The sequence below is a fragment of the Falco cherrug genome, chromosome 6, assembly GCF_023634085.1.
Source record: "Falco cherrug isolate bFalChe1 chromosome 6, bFalChe1.pri, whole genome shotgun sequence".
Taxonomy (NCBI): Eukaryota; Metazoa; Chordata; class Aves; order Falconiformes; family Falconidae; genus Falco; species Falco cherrug.
Genome location: NC_073702.1, coordinates 74,993,971 through 75,020,438, shown reverse-complemented (window position 1 = coordinate 75,020,438; position 26,468 = coordinate 74,993,971). Strand labels below are relative to the sequence as shown.

The window sequence follows — 26,468 nt, the reverse complement described above, 5'->3', positions numbered from 1 at the left end:
TGATCTTCTGATTTTAATTATCATCTTGAAATAATTAGTCACCAGCAAGTTTCAGCTAGTGGCTCCCTGTCCACCAAAGCCAGCTGTTAGACTATGTCATCTCCACAATGGTTTTGATATATTTGTCATTCCAGAATCCTTACCAGGAATGAAGTGTTTTCTCCATTTCGTGGGTGGAAGGCAGGAGTACAGGCACTCATAAGTCCAAATTGATCCTCATTACCCTTAGACTCTCAAGGGAGGAGTTTAAGTGAAGACCACAGTCAACCCTGGCTCCTTCTGGAGTCGATGGAGAGAGACAGCCCCTTCCTGACACATTCCTGGGCCCTCTTTGTGGGTCCTTGCCCTTCATGGGTGGCTGCTCCTTGTACTTCCAGCCTGGTAGCAGTATTGGTTATTTTAATTAGGAAGGCATGAGTGAAGCCATCAAAAGCCTAGCAGTGAGGTTAAACTCCTCCTGGCTGAATGCATTCCCCCAGCTTCCTACGCTTGGACCACATGTGGAGGAACTAACCAAAAAAGAAATTAAAGGAAAAGGGCTCTGCCCTCTTCCCCAAGGCTGTACCCTTCACACCTGCTCTCAGAGCATACCATCAAGACTCGTGGTCTCCAGGAGAAAGCTTTAGCACGAGGAAGGGTTCATGAGATGAGGTGATCCAAAACTCCCCAGCTAAACAGTCTTAGATGGAGAAAGAAGACAAGGGAGATGCCCCACCTTTTCAAGCCAGTGGCAAAAATCCTAGCAGCTTCTTGAAGGACAATTGTCCTGAATTGCACTATTTTCTAACTTCACTTGCACTCAAGATATGGGGAAAAAAGGAAAGCTAAGGGGCAAGGGGGGCCACACTGAACCTGTATAGGCATTGCTACAGGCGCTCCAGTTTGTTGCAGGCAAACAGCTTCAGCTCTGTGCCTCAGTTTCCCCACTCATAATGTGGGAATATGGGTGAGCAGGCTTTGCTCAAGGACAATTATTCTGCTCTTGTGCAAAGGATCAGGCCGGCTAAATAAAATTATGACGGGGCTAAACCAGAGCCAAGATGTCAGTTTAAAAGGACCATCTATCAGACCAGATAAAGCAGAAAATACAACTTAAAGAGCCATAACATCAATTCCTTTTTATATCAAGTTAAAAGTGGTAGAAAATCAACCAAGGAGACTAGTAGGATGGACAGGCATATTGCCAGGACTGCTGGTGATTCTGACACAGCCTTTCCAAACAACCTTGGGCAACTCACTTATTCTCTCCAGCTTTGTACTCTGCTTAGTACCTCCCTTTTTCAAGACAAGAAATATCAGCACACTAGGACTGAACATTTCAGAGGTGCTCACTGAAGCCTTATTCCCACTGACTTCAGGCAGAGGGCTCATTACCATAATTCATGGAGCAAACTCAGTAATCTCTGAGACACCCTCATGAAACCCTACCACAGTTTGAAAAACCCAGGCATACAAAGTACCTCTAAAACCCAAATGCCTAAATATAGTCTCTGGCTAGATACAAGCAGTGTTTTGCAGACAGATGCAAACTTGCTTTGCTGAGTGTTTAACTTCCTGGAAGCTGTGGTTGGGACAGTGTTTAGATGAGAATAATTAGCCCTGCTGCATAAATGTACCCTCAGACAACAAATTCGACTTCCAAAGCTAACTGCTTTGCCTGTGATCACAAAGAAAATTTGCAAGAAAGACAAGAAAAGGCTCTACATGAGTTTTTGTCTCATGCAAGGTGCCTTTTGATATAGATAGACGAACAGTGAGGTGGTAAATTCCAGCCATGCAAAGGTTTGGGATCAAATCCTTCCTGCGGAAAAAGGTAGTGTATTTGGAAGGATTAGGATTAGGGAGAGAAACCACAACACCTTTTAGCTCTCAGGTTGGGGGTGGGGGGATGGGGGTGTCTCCCTTTTGAGACAATGAGATTACTTTTATTTACCCATTCCCTGCTTTGCACTGCTGTCACATCAATGCACCTCACTATGCATGTGCGTGTAAGCAGGCAAACGAAAGGCTAAACAGCCTCCCTCCTTCCAGTAGCAACTGCTCCTAGGAAAGCATTTGTCTTCAAATACAGGGTGGAAAAATAAACTTGACAAAGAGCCCAGATGAGTGAGTGCCTGAATGCCAGGCATATTAGAGACCCTGTTTTGGGACTATCACCTCCCATCTCGTCCTCAGTGGCAAACCGTCCCAATCACAGGGACCCTTGGAGGACAGCTGCCCCATTCTTTCCTCCTCCTCTTCCTCACACCAGGCAGGGACAGATGTGGCTCTGGATATGCCTCAGACGATTGGGTTACCCTCAGTGGCTCAAAAAGGCATGATCTGTTGGCTCTTAGTTCACATATTTGCTGTTCACAATGAATATAATATTCTTCGATAGTCAAAAAGAAAGATACTGGCTCGAAATGGATACATTTATACCCTACTGGCTTCCATCATTGCAGGCTTTTATTGCTATTCTTGTCAATCTCTTACACTCAAGTATGCGTCCCAGTCAGCTCCTTAACTTCTAGTAACTTGGTTATAATTTCCAAATCCATGTTTCTTCATTCTACCTGTTTTGAGGTTTTTAAATCTTCAGAGAGCGTGGTCTGGAAAGCCAACCTAGTGAGCCTGTACTGCAACAGTCCCAGTTCATTCAAGTCATTGAATTTTACACACATCTTGCTCAAGTTAGGTTTTAGCATCATCAGCAAGTGCCCATTTATACTTACATAAGATTTTAAAATCCCAGTCAACAAATTATACCAGAATAATATACATAACTTGGGAATATTTGCCTACCTACATGCTTGGGATCAAGGATCTTCAAAGTGACAGTTTCATCCCTAATCATGCTGCACACAATATCTGTTCCCAGAACTTGTATGATACTTTGATACAGGCATATAAGAAATTTAAGAACATGCTGCCAGTAAGCAACTGTAAGTATCCTGTACAATTTGTTGAAGGACAATATGTTTTCCGTATATATTAAATGAGTCTAGAAAATGTATCTATGCAAAACTTCTTTGCTCTAGAATTCTTAGGCTTATTTCAGAAAAAAACCAAACAGGAAAAACTTCAGAAATTAGTACTCTTGGGTAAGGGCTCTTAGTCTTTCCTATAAAGACACAGGAGTTTAGATGGCTTAGCCAAAGCCAGGAACCAAAATGAAAGGTTTGCTGAAGAGGGCTGCTGCTTATGTCTGAGCAAGAATTTTCCTCCCTTATCTTTAATCCTTTCTGTTTGTTTGTTTCAGTTCCCCCACCTTTAGGCAGAATTTTTTATTAGACCCATGAAATTTACTAATGCTGTTATTTCCTTCCCTATTTTCTAGACAGCAAATTTCCATTTTTCCTCTCTCCTGCCCTCAGTCTCCTCTAGGTTAAGCTTCTGGCCTCCCACTGCCAGTTGATGATGGTATGTGTCCTTGTCAAAGCTGCCAACAGCCCAGCCCCTAGTGAGGCTGGATGTACAACTTCCCTGTGTCCCACACCAAGTGAGGTGGATCTCACCTCCTCGAGCTCCTCTGCCATGCTCGGTAGCCATGTATAGGAAGGTACAGTAATGTACTTGAGAGCAAATGGGGTGGGGATTCTGGAGATCTGATGCTGGTCCCATCTGTCCACTTCCCTCTGCTAAGCCTCAGTTTCCCTGCCTGACACCTACAGGTTTGCAATCCAAAACTTTTGTGCAACTGGAATGAGAAGCAAGAAATCTGGGGTCAAAGACTTGGGGGCGAGGAAGTGGATGTCATTTAGCAAACCTTAACTGAAATTCGTTGGCAAGGGTACCTTTTCTCCTTAATGGAGAAAATCTCTTACAAGGCTGTTGCAGTAGCCCCTAGTCCTGTCCTGTTCAGGGCACCAGATGTAGCACAGAGATGAAGCAGGGTTGGTTCTTTCTACTCGATTAGGTGTTTATAATCATGACTAATATGAAACATGCAGATCCACATGAGGGCTAACTGGGCTAAGAGGAAACGTATTTTCATTCATTATTGTTGATAACTCATGTAAACAGATCTCTGCACCCGAGAGAGTGGGAACCCACCGACTGAGTCATAGCTCTACTGAAATCTCTGGGAGTTTTACCCTCATGCCAGCAAGACTCAAGCTCCCCACCTCTTCTGAGTCAAAAACCTTCATGTAACTGGGAAGCAAATATTACATTGAGTTCTTAATCTCAAATCATAATAAATGGTCCTATAATATTGGTCTCTCTTCCACTAAAAAAAAAAAAATAAAGAGCAGGAATATTTTGCTGGAGGTCTTTTTCAACACCTGTGTTGCACTTGGTGTGAAAATCTCTATACAGCACAAATGCAGACACCACTCCTGATCCTGTGGGCTTTTAAACAATATCATGTACTGGGTCACTGCATTGACTCATTTTCCTCTAAAATTCACACTCATTTGTTTTTTCAGTTGCTGTCATTAATGAAGTAATGACTGAATCTGAAATTCCCCACCATGAATTGTTCTAGAAATCACAAAGGGAAGTCTTTACCTTTTTACCTTTACTTTTAAAACAAACAAGCAACTCGCTACAAAAGCCATGCACCTTTTCACTGCAGTCAATAAGTCTTTTTTATAACAGCAAAATTCCTTAAAGCAGCATGTATAATATCAAAATCACAAAATTTCTAAGTGAAAATAAATTTGAGTCATTCTTAGACTCAACAGCCTCTAAATCCATGGAAAAGAAAAGATAGTAATGTTGTATGAGCTATGAGTTTATATTTGTAATTACCACAATTTTTGCCAGTTCTGCTTGCAGAAATCTGCTGGATTGCTGCTACTTAAAGGGAAGCAGCTATTACCTGTCCCAGGACTCTCTCTGGCAAACGTAGTGATGACCGAGGCTTGAAATACTGCTTGAACAAAGTGCCAGTAAAATAATTTCTTTTACAAATATCTGTAGCTATTTGGATTGTTTCTCCACTGGTGGCAGATACAGAAGAAGGGTCCAAGCTGGGGCTCAGGAGGGAAGTGTGAGTCTCTCTTCTGCTGTGACCTTCCCATGCACCACGGGGCCAGCCATGTATGTCTTGACATCACTTTTCCTGCTGACACAGAGTACATGAATCCCTTTCCGTGCCTTGTTCTAGCCACAGACTATTTAGTCCTTCAAATCTGACTGTAAGTAAAAACATAGGTGACTGACCTGTTCAGCCCCAACTGAGCGTTACAATGAGCCATGCCACGGGATGGACTTCCATCCTAAACCCTTTTGGGGACATACGTCACTGAATGACACACATTTACTGAGCAACTAACAGGGAGAGAAAGTAGGAGCAGAAAAACCAAGGTGCTTGCATGTAAGAGGTGGAAAATCAGTAATGTCAGATCTTGGAGGAAGCTGCAAAAGAGGTATTTTCTGAAGTAGCACCATGCAGGGGAACGCCTCTGCCACAGGGAAGGATGGAGAACCCTGTAGGCATGGAAAGCCACTTTGACCCAATTTCTTGAACACACAATAAAATGCCTGGAGGGTGACAACAAAGCTGGGGAGAGGCCTCCACGCTCCAGGAAGGTCTGCAGCCCCTGAGCAGTGCGTACACGCTCTGTGGCCATCCGGAGTCTGTGCCTGGCCAGCAACCTCTTGCTAGGGTCTGCCTTCAAAGAGGCTTTGTGTTTCCTTCAAAGCCCGGGGCTATTCCCAGCTTGATTGTAGTGCTTTTCATCAACTGAGATCATTCCTTAGTCTTTTGGCTCTTTTGGAAGAGAAGACATGGGAACAAAACTTACTTTCTTTTCCTGCACTCTATACTCATGTGGACTAGTTGCATATCACTAGCCTGGTTGCTTCCCTCTCCTCCCCCATCCTCAGAGATGCTTCAGCTTAGAAATAAACCATCTTTGTGAATCTGGTACGTGAGCAAATTGATTTCAACAAGCTGTTTCCCAAGCATGGCCAGAACTCCCTTTGAGCCCGTCCGGCATCCCTGAGCATGCCTGCCCGACTGAGGACGAGAGGGCACAAAAGCTCCAAACTGAGTGCTTAGCGTAGGAGCGGGCACAAGGGTGCCCTGTGTTTCACTTCTGTAGGTCATTTCTGTCATCAAATGCAGAAATGGGTCCGTATTTCCTGATCTCTGTGTCATGACAGACTCCTCTCAAAGGTGCACCAGGACATGACACATGTTGGAATACGGGAAATTCCAATTAGATATCAACAAACAAGATTTTTGCCATGAGGGAAGTCAAACTCTGGGGCAGAGACCCACAGTGGCTAAGACATCTCTATTCTTGGGGAGATGCAAACTCAGCTAGACATGGTGCTGAGCAATCTGACCTAAGCTGGCCCTGCTTTGAGCCAGGAGATGCCCAAGAGGCCTCCAAATGTCCCTTCTGACCTAAATGACTGTGATGCTACAGCTTAAAAGCTTGTCTCTGAAAAACCTGGCCAGGCTCCAGTTAGCTGCTGTCTGGTTTTGAATGCTTTGCCTACTTGGCCAGGCAGTTCTCCAGGGCAGGGACTATCTCCCTGTGCACATATTAACAGCTCCTCTTCTCAGCCAGGCCCTCATACCAGTAATAAAGTGAAAGGAAAGGACGTGATCTACCACCTCTTACTCATGTGACTTGTTTTTTTACAGCAAACTCTAGTTTTTCAGGATTTCAGGGCTATTGAAACAAGTCCAAGACATGATCCAACGTGCACTTCCATGCACGCACATGAGATTCGAGCCTTCAGCACTGTGCACTGGCGTACATGGGAGTGCTTGCAAACAACAGACACTGGAAAATATGAACCACCTGAAAATATACCTCCAAAACATCCCGAACTGCCCAAGGGCACCCATGAAATTACAGGGGTTTGTGCTGCCACTGCTTTTCCAAGGAGGAAGCAGACCATCAGCTCTAAAACACTGAAACACTCCGAGAAGCAGCACTAACTCTTCAGGAGCGGAGGATGGACAGATGTCCTGCTGCCCAGAGGTCACAACCCAGACTTCTCTTATGAGATGACATGCTTCTTTATATCCCCATATGGATTAGGCTGCTATGGAATGTAAGGAAGTGTGTGGTTTCAGGGAGACATCACCAGTGTCCTCTGCTTCCAGCTACTGCAAGGAGTCAAATGCTTTTCTGTAACTGCATTCTATTTAAATTTTACTTTGTCAAATATAGTCAGGCAGCTTATATTCACTCTACAGTGCCCTCAGTGCCTGTGGAAAGCCCATAGGGATCTGCAAATCTAAAAAGGTTGCAAAGTCCTGAATCCATGCAAATTTGGTAACAAAGATGTACTCTGTACATCTTTCTCCAGAAAAATCACCCATCTGACTGTAGGCTCCACCTAAAAAAAACCAGTATTTACACTGTCCTGAAAGTGGTTTTCAAGAGCATTCAGAAAATCACTACAACCCAGATAGCCTCAATAATTGTCATCCATTCTCAGCTGGTGGAAAATGCTTCGGATTTAGTGACGTGGAGTGAATCAAACAGCACTGAGTAGGAATGACTTGCAAGGAACGAGACTGAATATGATCTAGATCTCACATCGGTTATGTGATCTCCCCTTTACTCCCAGTAATTCATTACAAGATTTTCTTTAATGGGATTAAAATGAATGCTACAGAAGCAGGAATTGCTGTAGCAGAGTGGTCAAGATCAATGCAATACACTCTCTCAGTACAGTAATAGAACAGGTGGCAGAAAGTTGCCTCCTATTTAATGTGACAGTGTGCAGCAAAGCAGGCACACAGACTTTTGAAGAATGATGGGCTTTTTTTCCCTAAATCTATATTATCATAGCTCAAGATAGTCTTGCCATGCACACAAATGTCCCTTCCTCTTCTAAGGACTGCTTAATCCTTTGGTCTAACAACACCATGTACCAATAAATTCCATATATTTAAGTGCAAACTGCAAGACAGTGGGCCAGTTGCCTTTCACCCATCTAGGACAACCTAGAGATGCCTTGAATATCTCGAGGATATCCTGAATATCCTGTTCCACAGAGTTGAAAAGTTCAAACCATTTCTCATACATCAATTTCTTCCACTGTAGGCCAAATACTCAAAATTTTAGGCAGTCTTCAATCAATCTCTGTTTTAATAAAGCATTTAGGAAATCTTCTGAAGCTCTGCAGTGATGGGAATTGCTGTTAGCATCACAGTCTCAGTTTTGAAAAGGTTTTCAGACCCTCATTTCCCATTTTCACCCCAAAATTCCCTCTACAAAGCTGATCTAGTTAGAAGCTTAAGGACACATCTATGCTGCAGTATTTAATGTTCACAACTGAATTTTAACCTGGCTGTGAGAGGTAGTCCTAGCAGGTAGGTCTCATAACTCAGCAAATTCGTACCCATGTAATTGTCCAACCTCCAGGCCAGTTATGTAGTTCAGGCTGGCAACACTCTGCTGCAGGCAATGTTGGAGCTACCTAGCTTTTACCACTGTAATTTATATTCCTTAGCCTCATACTCCAAAGAGACTTTGGCATCTAGAAGTCCAAGTTTCATTGTCTGCGTCACTGTTAGCTGACTAAATAGTGCCAGGACCTGTACTTTTGCCCTAAAAACAATGGGCAAAAAAGACTAATCATCTCCCTCACCTTCTTAAATAGATGGTCATCTTCAGACTCCCTACTAGGAATGGTCCTTGACCTGTCCTGATTCCCAAGCTCAGCTTGGGAACCATCAGGGTCAGCGCTAGTTAACACAGGTCAAAACTGTGCCAGCAACTGTGCTAAACACAGCAGAAACCACTGAGTTCCTGTGCTTGTACCTCAGCACTATCTAATATACCAATATAGACCTTGAAACCAATGACATTTATGTTCCTCAGTCACCAAGATGCTTTGCAAAATTTCGATCTGAATCAAAACCAAGGCTTCTGCATCTGACCCAAGTCCTGTGGTCTCCTACATGTAATTCAGGAAGGTGCTTGTCAAACATCATTTCATCCTGTCTTTCTTCTACAGACCTAACTCTTAAGTTATGAAGACTAATTCAGAAGAGAAACAGAGTAGAGGAAAATTATTTTTTTCTCTTTGATCTTAAGAACTATGCAAGATAAAAAGACACCCAGTGGAAAGAGCAGAGAGAGGTGTGAATCCTGACCTCTGCTCTCTCCCTGGCTTTGCTGATCAACCCATTGTCCATGTCTCCAACACAACATTTCCTTTTTGCATCTGGTGGTCTCTTCATGTCTAACACATTGAAGATATGTTGTAGTCTGTGGAGATTCAAACTTTATTTAGGTGCCTATAAAGATGCTCTTTATACCCTAAGAGTAGTCCACTGGCTTCTAGCCTTTCTTCAGGTATGTCCTATGCCATATCTGCATGTGACTTGTCAAAGTCTCAGATACCCTATGGCTCCCCAGATGGTGGCAGATGCTCATGTGCTGGCAAATGAAGGCAACCCTTCTGGCTGGTCAGCCGAACCTGTTCCTAGTCTTGACTGACTATATAAATTTGAGTTTTAAATCTGGAGTGGAATCCCATCCCTTATTTACTTTCTGCAGCTGTCTCCAGCCTGCATACGCCTGTTCCACTGGAGCCTGCAATCAGCATTAACTCTTGCCGCACAGCATGGGCCAGGATTAATTTACAGGCACACACTTGCAAGGACACATGAGAAGAAATAATGCAGACTAGTCATGCAGACATGGGGCTAAGGTTTAGGGAAACTTATAGCCTGGCTTGGGGTCAAGGCCACTGTTTCAACCCTCTGTTCCTCCCTCCATCCCCTGGTTGGGTTATCTGCACCCAGACCCTGACTGAAAGTAAAATTATCAAACAGCTTAAGGATAGATCTAATTCTTCCTCACTTCTATTACATTTGCAACAGTCTGGCACTGATGGGAGAGCACATGAAATGAATGTTCTAGCTGAAGGTCTGCCTGAGCTGTTCTTTTGGCACCAGGGTAGATGTGTCCATAGGGAACACAGAGTTTATGTTGCTGATGCTTTCCTTGCTAATGAATAGACCTGATGAAGCAAAGAGCTCCCATGAAGCAAGCAAAGGAGTCCCGAGGTTACTTGAATTAGTATTGCTCCCTACACTGAGCACTGAGAGGGCAAAGGGAGAAAAAAATAAAGAGGAAAAAAACCTCCTACTAATTAAAAATGCTTTTCAGCAAAAAATGTTATCAGGTCCCTGAAAAACCATATGCACATGGAAAGGGGCCTATGCACAGGGTTGGAAAAATGCTGCTTTTGTCCTGTTTGGAAGCTGCCCCGTGCCCCGCTGCTCACGCTCCAGCAGCTGTCTCCTTGCCGAGGCACCCAGGTACAGCTGGAGGGCTTGGGGCGGCTCTCTGAAAAGTGATGCCTGACTGACAACTGGCAGGTGACCTCCCTTCAATTGACAAAGGAAGGGTCTTTCCTCTCTTCCTGCCTCCTGCTTTTCCCTTTTTTTATTATCTAAAAATTACAAACAAAAAATAATTAAAAAAAAAAAAAAATAAAAGGAAAGAGGGAAAATAAGGAGAGAGAAAGTGGCAGGAAGGAAATTGCTTGTATGAAGAGAAATCTTCAGACACATGCTGCTGTGGCTTAAGATGGGTAAATGCCAATCCTCCAAGCTTCAGCTGACTTTCCTCATTACCCATGTCCAGGCTCATGAGCTGGGACCAGATTCCAAAACAAGCCCAGACTCTGTGAAACATCTAGACAGGGACCCAGGATTTGGCTCCTGAGGCTTATCTCCATCCTTAAATGCTATTACCTTATGTATTAGTGGGAAATTCACCCTAGTCCAACCACCCACCCAGGAACGGAGGCATCACATGGACCCTGTGTATAGACCAGTTCTCAGCCAAAATGGATGTACAAGAAGACACCTAAGATGGAAACTGGTGAGGTCTCCTAAGCCGGTGTCCTAAGTGCTGCAGCACCCTTCTTTCCATTTAAGCAAGGGTGGGCACCAGTGCCCCTGTTTAATCTATCCAGTTCCCCTTGCAGGTAAGGTGCAGCGAAGCCAAGCGGGTCGCATGGTCAGGAGCTATGCTCTGCTCTGGCTGGTCAAACGGAACCAAGCCCATCTTCCTCGGAGGTTTGGTCCCCTTCAACCAGCTATAGCAGTGTTGAAAACATCAAGCCGGGAAGGTGTGCCTCCCTCTGCCTCAGCTCGGCCCCACCAGCCCTTCCTCCTGGATGGATCTGCTATCTCTCTGAACACCTCCAGAGGTGCATCTGGGGATGAGCCACCTGAAAAGGTTTGGGATAGGTTTTTGGGTTTAATAAGTGTTACTGCAAGGGTGCTTGCCCCTGCAAGGGTACACACACGTGCCTGCTCTAGCATTACCACGGGCCCAAAATATCACATCCAAGGCTTGCTGGCTCTGCAACGTTCAGCAGGTTTCTAAGTCAATGTGGACCTACAAGACCCTAAGATACAACCTGCTTTGTTCCCCTTCCCTACTGAGCACGCATCCACCACACCCCCTTTTACTGAGCACTGCCAGTCCGAAGAATTTGTATTTAAAATCTAAAAATAATTAAAACATAAAGATCAAGAGTAACATATCCTTGAAAGCACACTGTGTCCTTGTGTCTTTTCTTATTTATTTAATGCAAAAAGGAGCTATACATAACCATAGTCTACAAGGTACGTATTTGTGACCCACAGGAAACAGCACATTAGTTATCCCATAGCCATTTAGCCCACCACAGACACATCACCTTACCCATCTTCATGCAAGGTATCTTCCAAATCTTCTCACCCACACCACACTGCAACAAATGAAGAAAAGCAGCCAAATAACTTGAAAAAGGCTTTGCTGACAGGGCCTGACCTGTTCTCTGTGCCAGGCAATGAATTTGGACATCTAACTTTAGGGATTCATCAGAAAGTTGACCCCTGTCTTCATCCCAGCAAAAAAGAAAAAGAAAAAGAAAAAAAAAAGCAGAAAAAAAAGGGGGAAAAAAAGGGGAAAAAAAGCAAAGCTATCAATAAATAAATGAACAAATGCATATTAACAAAAGCTCATTATGTTCATCATCCATTATGCCCTTATTTTTTGCTGGATGAATGGGGAGGAGGGAGCATGGATGCAGCCTATACAGAGTACGGATTGGCATCAGTCTCTCCCAAGCAGCTTCAGCCTCTGCTACAGGACAACAATGCTCCATGGAGTGCCACATCTTCTCAGTCCCTGCATTTTCCCCACGGGGATATATCAGAACACAGCTCCATTTCTGCCAGGTCTCCATGGCCAGTGTCCTTTGGAAGACCCAGACACACAAGGTTTACAGTGCACAGGGGGACAGTCTGGCCAGGATCATGTGTGTGTGACAGATAGAGCAAAGACACCAGCTTTTAAGTCCCCATCACATGTCAAGGGGGTTTTCTGAGAGGCAAGGAGGAGTTGTATGGGTTTGATGGCACTACTGAATCTTAAAGGTTTAGTAAATTCAGGTAAAAAACCCCAAATCATTCCAAGATACCCAGGTTTCATTCATATGCCAGATACACAATTGATGATAAGCAAGGACTCTGTCATCACTGGCAACTCACGGATCTTCACCACCACACAGGCAAAGATACCACATTTCACAGTTCTAAATCCCTGGAGGTTTCTTAGCACTTGAGGCAACCTGCTCCCGATTTGAAACAGTTCCTGGAGATGAGTCGAAAGGGGAGTTTTTTAACATCTCATGTCTCACTGCACCTGCACTCTACACAGCTTGGGTTTGCTCAGCCTCAGCACTGCCCTGCAGGAACACCACATCTATAGAAGGTACACCTGCAGGGCACAGTGTCGGGTTATGCAGTAGATACCCAGAGCCTCCTAACACAGCAGGCAAAGCAAGTATTAGGATGTGCAATCCTCAGCTTCTCAGTTGAGAAAAAAACATGTTTTTCATGGTAGGAAATGTCTGAAAATATGGTCCCATCCAAAATAAACTCAACCCGAACAGAAGATCCAACACTTCCAGCACAGTATGTAGAAGGTATATTTCTGCTAAAGCAATAACTTGTGCCAGGGCCCATTCTCTGTCCCTGAGACCTGATGGACTCATCTGGTCATGTCCACACTCAGCCACCACCACAGCATTACTGAGTTCAAACTACTTCCCAAGAGGTGGCCAGGTAATAAACCATATCCCAGATGGCTGATGGAGAGGAGGTGGTGGGTCTCTCCCAGCCTCTAGCTTGGCAGTGGTGGTGGGCAGTCAGCAGGGATGGTTAGCTCTTCTCTGCTTTGATGCTTCCAGCAGACATTAGTCATGGAGCAAGCCCTTCATGGGAGACCCAGGATATCCCTCAGGCACCAATAAGGAGTGAGTCCTACAGCACCGGCAGTGACTGCAAAGCAAGGACATGGTCAGGGACATGGCAGCTTACATTCATCCAGCACTCATTGCACCCTAAAACCCTCTAGCCATGTCAGGAGCTGGCTTTTGGGGTTATCCAGGAGCATGTCTTTACCCAGGAGCATGTCCTTACCTTTAAACTGTTTCCTGGTGTTCAGCACTCGAGGACCAGCACCAGTCTGTGGAGGCTGAAGACCCATCGCTGAAGCAGAGCTGTCTTGGATGGGGAAGGAGATACAACAGGCTGGGTCCAAGTGCTCAGCAGCAACTTAAGATTCAACAGGGGAAACACCAGCAGGGGACAAAATCCTCAAGGGAAGAAAAAAAGGTCCCCATGGCCACACTGTCCCTCCTGCCCCAGGTTTGCTGGGCCAGCAAGGGCTCTACAAACATTTGACTGGGGAAATCCAGACAATGTGTGGGAGCTTGGTCAATCCATCTTGATCCAGAGGCCCTCTGTGGCAGAGTGGGTACCTCTGCAGGACCGCAGCCGTGGATGACCGATGCTGGAGCAGTGTCCCCTGAAGGACTCACCAAAGGGACTGGGAGGTCTGAGTACAGTGTGTGGTGACAAGGGGACTGGAGACAAGGAAGGGGGAGGAGAGGTGTTTGCCTGGATCTGAGCTTTGTGGGAAGGGAAAGAAGGTTTTTCCCTAAGTGTCTGCTTTATGGTTTTCCTTCTTTGTTTTTCAGTATACAAGTCAGTTTCCAATTATTTAATTATCCAATTAAAAGTTTCTTAGGGAGGGTTTACTCGTTGCTAATAAATTAACTGAATTTCCCTTAGCTAAAAGTCTTGTGTGTGCCTTTGGGTGACCTTTGGGTTTGAACAAATCCCTTCCCTAATGCCGTTGCCAGCCCAGCACTACCCCAGGGTGTAGCACGGCATGTCCCAGCACATCCCCACACTTCACCTGCCTATGCTTGGCCTTCCGCACACCAGCATGAGTTGGGTTAGAGTTAACCCTTGGAGCAGCAGTTTTGGCCAGCCCATGGGCTTGCCCTTCCTTGCAGACACAGCCTTATCCTTGCACAGAGGCACTGAGAGGTCAGTGTTATGGCAAGCTCAGTCTTTTAGGGTTGTGGGGTGGAATGTGTTGCACTGAGCCCTTGATGGTCACCCACTCACATCCTTGCAGGAGCTGTTCCGCTGCTGGCTGCTGGAAACCTCCTGGTGTTTGGGATGAGTCATGCTCAGGTTGAGCACATCTCTGCTCAGCCTCTTCCTCCCAAAATGTGCTGGTCAGCTCTGAAGTTGCTGCAGAAGGGCTTTCCGCTTTCCTTCACCATTGAAAACATGACCTCCTCTCATCTGACCTCCTTTCCTGGAGCTGAGCAGTTCCTGCAAGGCTACAGATGACACAGACATCAGAGATGGGTTCTCTGCTGCTCAGTGACTCTGTTACCTGTGTGGATGGAGCGGGGAGCGTAACCTTGTACTTTCACAGCTCCTTCCCCATGGCTCTTCTTCTGGGATCTCTGTACTGAACTCCTTTCCCAAGCAAGGAGAGTATTTTCCCTCCCGTACACCTTCACTCAGGTGTTCCAGGCATGTGAAGAGCAGCAATAATCCATTTTTACAGAATATCCTCTGAACCTTATTTCATGTTGATTTTGCTGAGAAGCAGAAGCCAAAACCTTTGTCTACAGCAGTAACATACAGCAGAAAGCAAGGCTGGAAAAGTCATCCCAAGCAAGGTCTTGTTTGTCTCTGGACTGAGTACAACACATGCTTAAATCCAGTCCTGGTTTACAAAGAGATTTCTGCTCAAGTCCCATTTAAACAGATGCCTGAAATAAGATAACTGCTTGCAGGCTTTCCAAGCAACTAAAAATTGAGAGAGTTACAATTGGTGACTCCTGTCACACACAGTTCACCCAAAACAGTGTTTCCAGGCATCTTGCATCCTTCCTTTGAAGCACACAGCATCACCAAAGTACAGTATTGCCAGCCACTGCTGCCCTTCCCCTCAAATATTGTACTTTTCTTCTTTTCCTTTTTTTTTTTTTTTTTTGGTGTGTATGCCTTTTTGTCTTCCAGTTTACCCTTTCAGAGTTGTTCAGATTTTGTTTGTTTCTTTGTTTTCTCTTTCATCACTTCATTGGTTGTACTATAAATATAATGGGATTCTCCCAGCACCTCAAAAATCATGGATTTTGAACATAAAAAATTTAAGAAGTAATTTTGAGGGGGTTTTAAGATTTAATTGAAAGCAAAAGAATGGATTATTACTTTTTTTTTCTGAAGGGGAAAAAGCAGCATATTAAAAACAAAACCCAAGAAAAATCAAACAAACAAAAACTTAAACTCCAAAACCAAACCAAACCAAAAAAAAAAAAAACCAAAACAAAAACCAGGAGAAGCAGCACATAAGTGGAAATAGTCCCATAACTTAAAAAGGAAAAGAGATTCCAGTCAACTGTCCTGTCAAGTACCTTAGAAAAATTATGTAAAAAAAAATGAGTGGGGAACAAGTATATATGTCTACTTGCTCAACAATGTGAGGAAAAATAAAATGTGTAAAACAAGACAGAAATTAATATTTAGCTTCTTGATGTGATGTTCCATCTTGGTAAGCATCCTTTGCATTAGAGTGACTGGGCACAGGATATTCTTCCCATAGTTGTGTTCCTCCTGCATTTCAGCAGTTAATAAACTCAGAGCTTCCACCAACAGATTTCTTACCACTACCATAAATGAAAACTAATATCAACAACTATTAAAAGGAAAGGTCTTTCTGAATACTCAAATACTCACAATTTTGTTTCATTATGATCTGGACAAAAATACCTTGCTTCACTAAGGATCAAAAATCCAGTTTCTTTCCATGATAAATTTTTATAATTCTTATAATAAAATCTTATAAAAAGAAAGAAAAATGTCATGTTTTGTGGTTTTTTGCTTTCCAGTGAACTTGGGAGTCGTTTTGGTCCCCCAGGACATGTTTTGGAAAGCAAGAAATGGCATTGGACGTTGAACTGTATGTGGTTCAGCTTTCTCCACCATGGAGTAAGCACAGCAGGACCATATCTCACTCCTTTCTCTGCCAAGCTTTATAAGACAAGGCCATCCTTCGTACTTAGTCCTGGCACAGCAGGAATGAAGAGGGTTGTAGTCAGCAGCATTTTCACACATATGTCATCCGCATGGTTTGATTGTCACCCCATCTCATTTTGCTTCGGTGCTGCTAATGTGATTTTTTCCACTGACTTACGCAGAAAGACATGCTCTTCCATTACATTTTATTAGCCAAACAATTATGAGATACAAGGAGCATCGATGAGTAAATTCAGGAAGGAAATCATTCTTAGAAATCACCAAGTTCCATTGCCTTCCGAAAGTTTAAATTTGACCCAATTTTTGTTTACTGCAGGCACCTTAAAGTCTAAACCACTTTAGAAACAGCCTTCAGCAATCTGCTGCTTTCTTTAAGCAAACTCCCTATTCACAACAGATGAAAACATGGTGCAAATCCACCTAGAGAATACTCTGCATAATATTTATGAAAGTAAAATAAAATACAATTTTACTGGTCATTAATTGTCACAACTGTCAGTTTTCAGGAAGCATTGCATTCACCCCAAATGGCTGTTTTCCAGAGGAAATAAATATAGAAGTCTATATATTCACACTGAATAACCCAAAATGGAACACCTCCATAAGCTAAATGTGATCCACCTCATTACCTCAGTTCTCCAAAACCAGACACTTATCACCCAAAAGCTTTTGAGTATCATCGTCAAGGAGGACCGCTGTTGGTGTTTGCTTTCCAAGGGGAAGAGCATTACCATTCTCTCCTTTCTCCTCATAACTCTTCCATGAGGAGAAGGACCAAGACCCACCTTTTGACCAACTACCATTTACCTGCTCTTCCACCAGTCATGCCCAGGTTTTGCCAGGGCATGAGACCATTCAATGCAGTTGAATGTTCCCCTGAGGGAACAAAGGTCACCTGCACACATGCAAAAAGCCTCTGCCCATCCCTCCTTTGCTAAAAAAAAATAATGAAAGAATACAAGACAGATAAGCGATCACCCCACCATCTGATTAGCATTTTACTTTGGCCAGATGCAACTTTATATGGTAAAATGCTGCTTGAATCCTTTGCAAACTAAATTCGGGCTGGGATGATGAGACATTTGGTTACTTTGCCTGCTTGTCTCCTTCCGCTTGTCTCATAGAAGTTGCTTATCAGTCATCAGCTCTTGTGCACCACAGAAGCCTTGTGATATCTACCATCTCCTGCACTGCTGCTCTCAGCGCTAAATCCCATCTCCTGAGCCAGCCCAGAGGAACCGCCTGAGGGGAGGCAGCTGAGGTGAAGGCTGTGGGCATGTGCCTCTGCAGGGATGTGCTGAAGGTTTTTTACAGGCTTTGCAAACTGGTAGGAAGCAGCAAGAGGATTTCTCTCCTTGGTTAGAAGTGTTGGACACGTTTCATTGTAATTATTTCAATCTTCACAGTAACAAAAATAATAGGAAAGACAAAAAAAAAAGGAGACAAAATTCAGATACTGTTTTGGAAGAGCTTTTAGCAAATCCTTAACCAGTTACTTTGGGGAAATCAGAGTTTTCTTACAGTTCTGCATGCAGATCCTGTATATTTATACAACCTTCCCACTGCTCGGCACAGCATGGCTTATACAGGTAATGTGAAGAGCAGTCAGAAAACCAACGTCTAACAACCCGTAACTTTGATTTTCTCTCCTCTGAAAGCTTGTTGCTCCTACCCCATTCAGCTTGTTCCCTCTAGTGCAACAGCTTCCTCTATTCCTGAGTGTCTGTACCGTATTTCCAGAGGAAATAAATACAGATGTCTATATATTCTATATATTGTTCGTTGTATCTACAAAAGGCTTGATTTCAAGTATTGGTACTTTTAAAAGGGTACAGATCTTCTGAAGTGAAGGTTGGATGCAAAGATGAAGGTGTCTGGACTGTTGTAGTGGAATGAAGCTGAGTTAATTAGCATTGATGATATACAGCTGTCGGTTGGCTTCAGGGGTGGTGGGTTGGCCGATGTAGATAAGGTGCAGGTGTGGCTGGTTAAGTGGTTGAGACCCAATGAAGAGAGAGCAGCCCAGAAAGAAATGGAGGGAGGAAGAAGTGAGAGAAGGGAAAACACATGCCCTGGATGAGGTGACGAAAAGGCAGCAGAGGGACTGGCATGAAGAGTATGCTGGTATGAGATGGTGAAAGACCTTGCTGCAGCTTGATAGGTTGGAGAGTGCTGTGACAGACTGTTACCGTGATAATTGTGTGGTTGCAATTACATAAATAACCTCTATAGTCCACAGATTATAATTTTGTATTTTTTTTTTACTTGTGAGGTAGTTAAAACAGATATTTTAATTCTGTGCCAAGGAATTGTGTCCAAATACATACACAACCAGCCTGCACAACCAAACCTGTTATTGCAGCTTACAAATGAAAAGCAAAAATAATACACAGGTTCATTTTATGATGTTTATGAAACTGAGAAGCATGTTTAGATTCTAGTTTGGTGTTAGTTATTCAGACTTTTTATATATTGGTGTCTTTAGTTCAGTTTGTAGTCTTTATTACTTATTTCTCTCTATAGACTAAACCCAAAATTCTCACCTGGTTGATTGTAGATTTATTTTATTAAATATTGAATCCACTTTCTCTCAAGCTCTTAAGTACTTTTAACAAGGAGAATTCAAGCTTTAAAAGGACAGCAGTTCAAAACTGCAAACAATACAAGTAATTCTCTTGAAAATCGATTTCAGACCAGAATATTTCTATTGGTTTTGAGGTGGAGAGCAGATTCGTGTATGGATGTCTAGGATCTGCGCACACAAGGGGAAAAAGTGGTTGGAAACACTGGAACAAAAATGCAAAGAAACACCTTTATGTTTTGTGTACTGCTATCCCTAGCCTGGAATCACAAGGGAGCAGTTACTACCCCATGAGTTCATGGTGTCCCATGAGAGGTCTTCATGCACCGTCCTGCCCAGAAAATTCCACCATTGCCTATAACCCAACACCACTTCTCAAAGCTTCTGTGGGGTGGAGAAAACAGACATTCCTTAATTCCCAGAGGAGCATCAGGGAAGCAAAGACCGAAATATGACATTGTAATCCCTCTGTGATCCATGTGAGACCTTTGTCTGTATGCTTCTTCATAACCTCTTCTACCAATTAGATTGACCCATTAGCAATGAGTAGGGTGTGTATAAGCAGCATTCGTGAGAACTGTAGCCACACAGCTTCTTGGCTGGGAGGCTTATGAGCTGCAACTACAAATAAGACTTCACTCTGGCAGAGCTACTTGAATTCTTTTTTTGTGAAGAAGTTATCTGATGAAGCAACTAAGTTATCTGACTCTGGTCTCAAGAGGGACTGAAGAAAGAAAAGCTCCCAACCCTTACAGTTTGCTGAGCTTTGGTTTTGGCTATTCTCATCCCTGTATCCATTTTGGGGCTAACTTGTTGGCTGTCGTTTGTTGCCTACTCTTTGCAATGGAAAATAAAGAGAGTAAGGCCTGTAAATGAACGCCAGAGAATGGATGATGTCCTGCAGTGTTGATGGAGAAGCTGTTAGAGCTGTTAGGAGTAAACAGTCATGCAAGATTGCACATTGTTTGAAATACAGGCAGGACCACAAGTCCCTTTTCTAGCCCTAGTTGGATTCAGTACAGTCAGTCCACCCGGAACAGCTGTTAAAAACAGCAGTGGTGGTCCACTTCAACAAAGAAATTACTCAAGAGCTCTGCCAAAGCTCTCCGCTCTGCTCTTGTAGCCACGGCATCAGCACAGACAGGATCAGGTCTGGCTAAAAGGCATCATTCAGGTTAAAATAGGATAATGGGCTTCTGTCACCCACCCATCACCCCCACTCCATTGCTGCAAAGCCACACACCTTGGAGGAGGAGACCTTCAGCAGTGGTTATTCTCTGAAATCTCTGCCTGGCATAGTTCTGGAAACTGCATTGCACTGCAGTCTGAATTTGCATATGTTTGGGAAAATGATGAATTTCCTTTTCTTATTTAAAAAAAACCCAAAAAACAACAACAACAACAACAAAAACTCAACTCAAACCCCAGCTAGGAGAATGGGCTTGAAAATTAGGATCCCCATTACGCATTTGCCACTCTCACCAAAAGCCCTCTGAGCCCCTTATTCTCTAATGCTTTTGAATTCTGACGCTCTTGCACACAAAATGTTGTGGCCAGGAGTCGTTTCTCTGTGAGAGAAAAAAAGAAAAAGAAAAAAAAGAAAAAAAAAAGAGCTTGACTTCTTAAAACGAGGTGATGAATGACCGTTTTTCAGATTTTACCCAAGCAGTGGGCAAATGGCCACAGTGGAAACAACTTTATTTCTGCAGCCTGCCTTATGAAACCTGCCAGGCAGCCCCCAGTGTAAGCCCTGGGATATCGACAGTGAGTGTATTGGTGATAAAACCCATTTTCTGACCTGAAATTGGTTGGAAATCTGGTGGCGGAGCAGCCACCGGCTAAGGGCTGGTGTTTCCCCACGTGGCACTGACCTCTCAACGCTCAATTTGAGCCCGTTTCTTTCGGCATCGCCTTGGCTGCAGCTGAAGCCATGAGCCAGCTGGGCGGGCACTGCGTGGTGCCCAGCGCAGTGAGGGCTGCTTCACCTCTGCCGAGTGGCTGGGGGGGCAGATCCCAAGCCTGGCAGGCATCAGCCCAGCCCAGGGCTGCGGGGAGAACCTCTGGCAGATGAGAACTGAGGATGCAGGAGACTGCTCCTATTTAACAGTTCTGCTTCATCTTCCCTCCGCTTCGCTCTCCATCCAGATACGGTTGAACATTTCAGGGACAGATTTTTATTTGCACTGTGCTTTCTGAAGCCTTCCCAAATAAACAGGATTAATCAGACTGGGGACCAAGATAAATTTCATCCTCATGAGGTGTTTAAGAGTACAAAGTGAGGAATTTCAGCGTCCCATGTTCTGGTCTCTCTCCTCTCTCGAAGCAGCCAGGAGAGAGTAAACAACTGTAGAGTAACCTCGTGCACTGCTGCATTTCTCCTTTTGTTGTCTTGTTGAAGTCAGGGCTGAGACACAAATGTAAAATCACAAGCTGTGCCCATTATGAGAAACTCATATTTGCAGATTTAAACATCTGGAATTGCTAAAACTACACAAGGACAATTTATCTTTTTTTTTTTTTCCCCAATGGATGGTGCAAAGCATCTCAGATGTTCTCCAGACAAGGTGACATGTTTTTCTCTCTGTTTGCCACAGATATTCAGTTTTGGAAAATGAGCACTCCAGTGCATCTACTGCTAATTTACTGCAGAAAAAGTATGTGTAGCTGGAGGTGAAAGAGGCTGATAAATCTGTACCTGACAATTGGTTTTGAGATAAAGACAAATACACCAAGGGCTTCCTGGCAACCTTCAGAACTTACTGCATTTCAGATAAATTTTAATTACAATCATCCCAAAAAGGAAGATTTTCCAAAGCCTGGAAAATTGACACCGGTTTTGTGCAGCCCGGGGAGTTTCTCAGTGCTGCCATTGTGAGGAGCTGCCAGGTACCAGTTCCCTGCCCCTCAGAGGGTCTGTGAGCATCAGGACGTGTCAGCACGATGCAGACAATTTGCCTGAGCTTGGAGTGCTGCTTTGCCAGGGATGGATGGGTCAAGTGGAGATCCTCCCAAGCAGAGCAAGATAAAAACCAGATGTGCAAAGGTCTTGAAAGCATAACCCAAGAGGGAAAGGGAACAGGAACAACTTGTCCCTCTACCCAGTCTGGATGGGAAATAAATGTCTCAACCTGTAGTAAACAAAACTTCAGATGGACATTTGGGAAGTGCTGCAAGCAGGACCTGCTGGGTGCAGGGCAGCAGCAGGGACCTCAGTCCTTCTCCCCCTGCTTCCTGACATTTGCTGACACCAAGGTGTGGTTGAGACACAGGATGCAAGCAGATAGCACAGCAGAGAATTTCAAAATGACTTAATTGTATGAACCATTCTATCAGCTTCAATATCAGCCAATTTTATGCATAAAGGATTTCTTCTTGTACAGTTTTTAACAGGCTGTGAAATGTATTGCCACAGGATGCCTTTGAAGCCATGAAAATAAACATGGACAGCAAGATCTTTAATCGATAACAAAATTATTTGGTCATTAACATTATTGGTAACTGCAAAAATAAATAAATGAGGGGACAAATCAAATTGTCTCTGTTCAAGGAAGATCTTTACCACCTTTGATGATCTGGTTTCAGCCTAGATTCCTTCTCATCAGCCAGTCATTGCATTTCTCAGACCTCCCTTTACATGCAGACAAGTATCTTGTGTTGACCAGGAGATATTGTCCCTTCCATTAGGCGTCAGGCGCTAATTTGTCCCAGCTTTACGACGAACCCTTAGGCACTGCAGTAACACAAGTAGTGGTACTCTGCTGGTCAGGATCTGGCTGTGATCTGAGTGGTCATATCCTGCGCCCACCTCCTGACCATGTAAAGCCCCCCTCCACTTACTTGGACTACATGACAGTCATGTAATATTATGTATACTGTCATATAATATTAATCATCTATTAATTACCACAGAGCAGGTTTAAAATCCCTGCTTCTTGTTAAGTCCAACGCACATACCTGGAAGCCCTCTTTTTCGCCTGTCTCTCCAAACAGTAATCCAAAAGATTGAGTGGTTTGTTTCCTTTATGGTGACTTCCCCGTTGCTGACTATCGATTAGATATTAGTCATGCAACACACGTGTCAACCACTGACAGCGACCACAGAGGTTGAATAACTGTGATATTGATTTAGTTGCTTGGAAAATTTAGGCATGGAGTAGGAGATGATAATTTCTACCCCATCTACAGGGAAGGAAAAGTAGAGGTGTTTAATGGAGGAAAAAGTTTACTTTTTAAAAAAAAAGATGTACAAAGATGAAGGGGTAGGACATTGGTGCAGTGATTTAACCAGTTTGAAGGGAGACCTCTGGATGTCTCTGATCCAACCATCTACTCAGAGCAGGGTTAAATTAAACTAAACTAAACTTAAGCTTCAGTGTTTAATCAGGGTGCTCAGAGCTTGCCCTGCCAAGTTCTGAGTTTCTCTCAGATAACCACAGGCCTCTAGCTCAGTTGAAACATTGGTCTCCTAGAAAGTGCCACCACAATGCAGTGGGTCATCCAGTGCTTGTATGTGGGAGGAAGAGTGTTGTCTTATTTATAGGGATTTATAAAAATATGAACTCAGGAGGAAGAAAACGCATTCTCTCCAACAAGAAAAAAGAAGTAAGTATCTTCCTACATCTAAACAGTAAAGTTCCTTATTTTCCAGAAGTAGCATAAACTGAACTGGTAGTGATTGGGAAAAAAAACATTGATTGAAAAAAAATTGTTTAAAGTATATGGAGCTATCTGTTATTTCTCTTAATTTACAACAGGACACTAGAGCTCTGGCACTGACGCACACTGACTTTGAGGGGAGAAAATGTCATCAAGACCATCACACTCAAATTTGGGTGCCTGAAGGATCTCAGTTGGGTCAAGTACTTAAGTAGCAGCTTAATAGCAAGAAAGCTTTTACCGGAGCCAAGAGAAAGGCTAGGCTTGATTTCAAAAAGCTTTAGATAACCTTTAATTTTTCTGTTTCTGTAAACATTTGTTAGTGTCCTAGTTTTCAGATCTCTAGCTGAAAGAGAGATAAGTGTCAGAACAAAACAATTCCCATGGGGTAAATTCTAATCTCATGGCAAAAATTGTGTTCAATTTTTGTTTTCACTTCAGACCAGGAAAAATTAGAGAATAATTATTTAGAAGTTGGAAAAATCTTGGAACCAGAAATGTGAGTTTCATCTGTATAATTCAGACCTCATGGAAACATTTCAAGAAGTAAATTTTCTCCTGAGAGCCTCTCATCTTGCCTATGACAATTGCAAATGAATGTGTTCATGGCTCAAAGTAAACCATGGAAAGTATTTTGGGGTTTTTTTCACTATTGCAACATTGTGCTCCATTAGCTGTGTTTGAATGTTTAACTATTCACCTTTCAAGCACTGAGGTAACCCAAACCACTGACATATTTAAAGTAGATGAGCCTGGATTTAGGGTCAGGCTGGTTGAATTTGACCTTCCACTACCTTGTAGTCTTTTGAAATCTTTTTTTGCTTCTAAAATTGGAAATTTAACTGTCCCACTTTGAATGGCTATTTCAGTAACTGGCATTAGAGAAAACCCCTTCTGAGGGGACCGTTTCCTTTAACATGCGCACCTCTAACTCTAAGAGGGAAACTGAATTATACATTAAACTTTTCAAGCATCAGCATCTTTTAAACAAGCTGATATAGGTCATTTCTATCCCAGAAACCACAAACTAAATTCTACCTTTATTTGCATCCTCCTTTGGATGGCACAAGGCGAGTAAAATTTGGAGTTACCCATAAATACTAAGCAAATGTAAAAAACACACTTCATTTGCATCATTTTCATCTGAAAACATCATCAAAATCAGACCTGAGAAAAGGAATACATTAGCAGATCAAGGCTGTTACCCTGACTGTTACTGTATGGTGCACACCCCAGCTATCTGTAACCCACGGTCAGAGCAAAGTGACAAGAGCCATTTCCAAAGAAAGAAATGTTCGAGAAGGCTAGACTCTATGTTCACTCCCTCCTTTCTAAAAGGCAAGACCCTTGGTCAAAGAATGTAACTGAAATTCAGCCTAAAAGCAGCATCAACACCCTTGTGTCTGTCTATCACCCACCTACTTACTCTCCAGGAACTTCAGCAGAGAAGGCAGTAGCTGGTTTATTATATCTCATAGTTCATTACCATCAGCATCATGACCTGAGAAGCTGCAGCCTGAGGGATCTGAGCCTCCCCCTCCCTCTGCATGCCAGGTTTTGCAGCACTCGGTGCAGAGTCTTTCCTTGGAAGACATTGAGTTGTCTTAACAAGCTATGCCATGAAGTATTTACCAGGAAGAAGAAGACACTGCAGGCTAGTGGTTGGGATTTTTGCCTGGAAGAGAAAGCAATAGTTCCTAGGCCAGTATCTGCTTTATCCAGGATTTTCACATCCCTGCTTTCCTGCTGGCTGGCGTAGCTGTGGAGCTCTCAGCTCTCAACAAAGGATAATGATGATGCCACAGAAGCACCCTGGCCCAGAACATGCTATAAATCCCAGTGACAAAAATACTTACTAGAGAGTAATACTGACTTGATTTAAATCCCTGAAAGCAGATGAGGGGAGTGAATGCAGACATGCCTCCTTTAAGGCAAGGTCTCTTTCAAGGTCAAGCCCACAGATTTTCATGAGCACTCAGGGCTCATGAAGACACCTGCCTAAGACAAAACAATGTGGTTGCTATCAGCTAGAGCAACAACAAAGAGCCAAAGTCACAAGGGGGCACAGCCTTCAAACAGCTCAGCCTCTCCAGGTTACAGTATCTTAGTGAAAATCTAGAAAAATACTGCTGAAAGGGAGAAAGGGATTCTGACTGTCACCTCATCACATAGTGTCGGTCCACTTGAAGATGTGGATTTAAATATTTAAAAATGCAATACTTAAATATCGCATGTTTAAATCCTAACGTGGCAGAGTACATCACAGCTGCAGTGTATTGGTTTTACAAGGATGGAGAGACAGCAGGGTGGGGTTAGGAGCTACATGGGAACACGGATCACTGTCACCCAGGATACAGGGCTGGGACACAGGGAGTCGTAATGCCTTGGGGCTACACGATGCAAGGTATTTTAGCCCCCAGTATTTCCAAGTGCAGCATGCTGTCACCTGTATACCATGGAGGAGGTGTGTGTGGTTCCTTCCAGTTTTCCTGCCTACAAGAGAAGTCATTTTGCATCTCACAGCCTTTGCAAGGTTTCTCTTGAGCCCCTCTGTCCTCTCCCTAGCTTAGGAGACACTTCCCAGACCCCTTTCCTTAGGATGAAAGCCCTGTCTCAGAGTGCAAGAGCCTGAAGTGAAATGAAAAGGTGGCAAGTTCAAAACCAATGTTTATGGTTGGTGGGGGTTTTTTTCCCAGATGGAGAATGACGCTGTTTGGATTTCTGATCAAAACTGACATACCTCACCTGAGGTGTAGACATGAATAAAAATAGTTTGATCCAAACTAGGACATTTGAGAAAAAAAATGGGAGGCTGAGAAGGAACCTAGCTCTTCAGGCATCAAGACAAATGACAGCAAATGGCAAGTATTGGAGAGCAATTGGACAGGGGCCAGCTGTCCAACATCTGCCCAATTC

General features: G+C 43.6%; 1 protein-coding gene across 1 annotated transcript in view; it reads right to left on the bottom strand.

The window, feature by feature from the left end:
- Positions 1-26,468, bottom strand: part of LOC102045850 (serine protease 48) — a 235,877-nt gene that overhangs the window by 20,777 nt on the left and 188,632 nt on the right. The gene's annotated exons all lie outside the window — the stretch shown is intronic.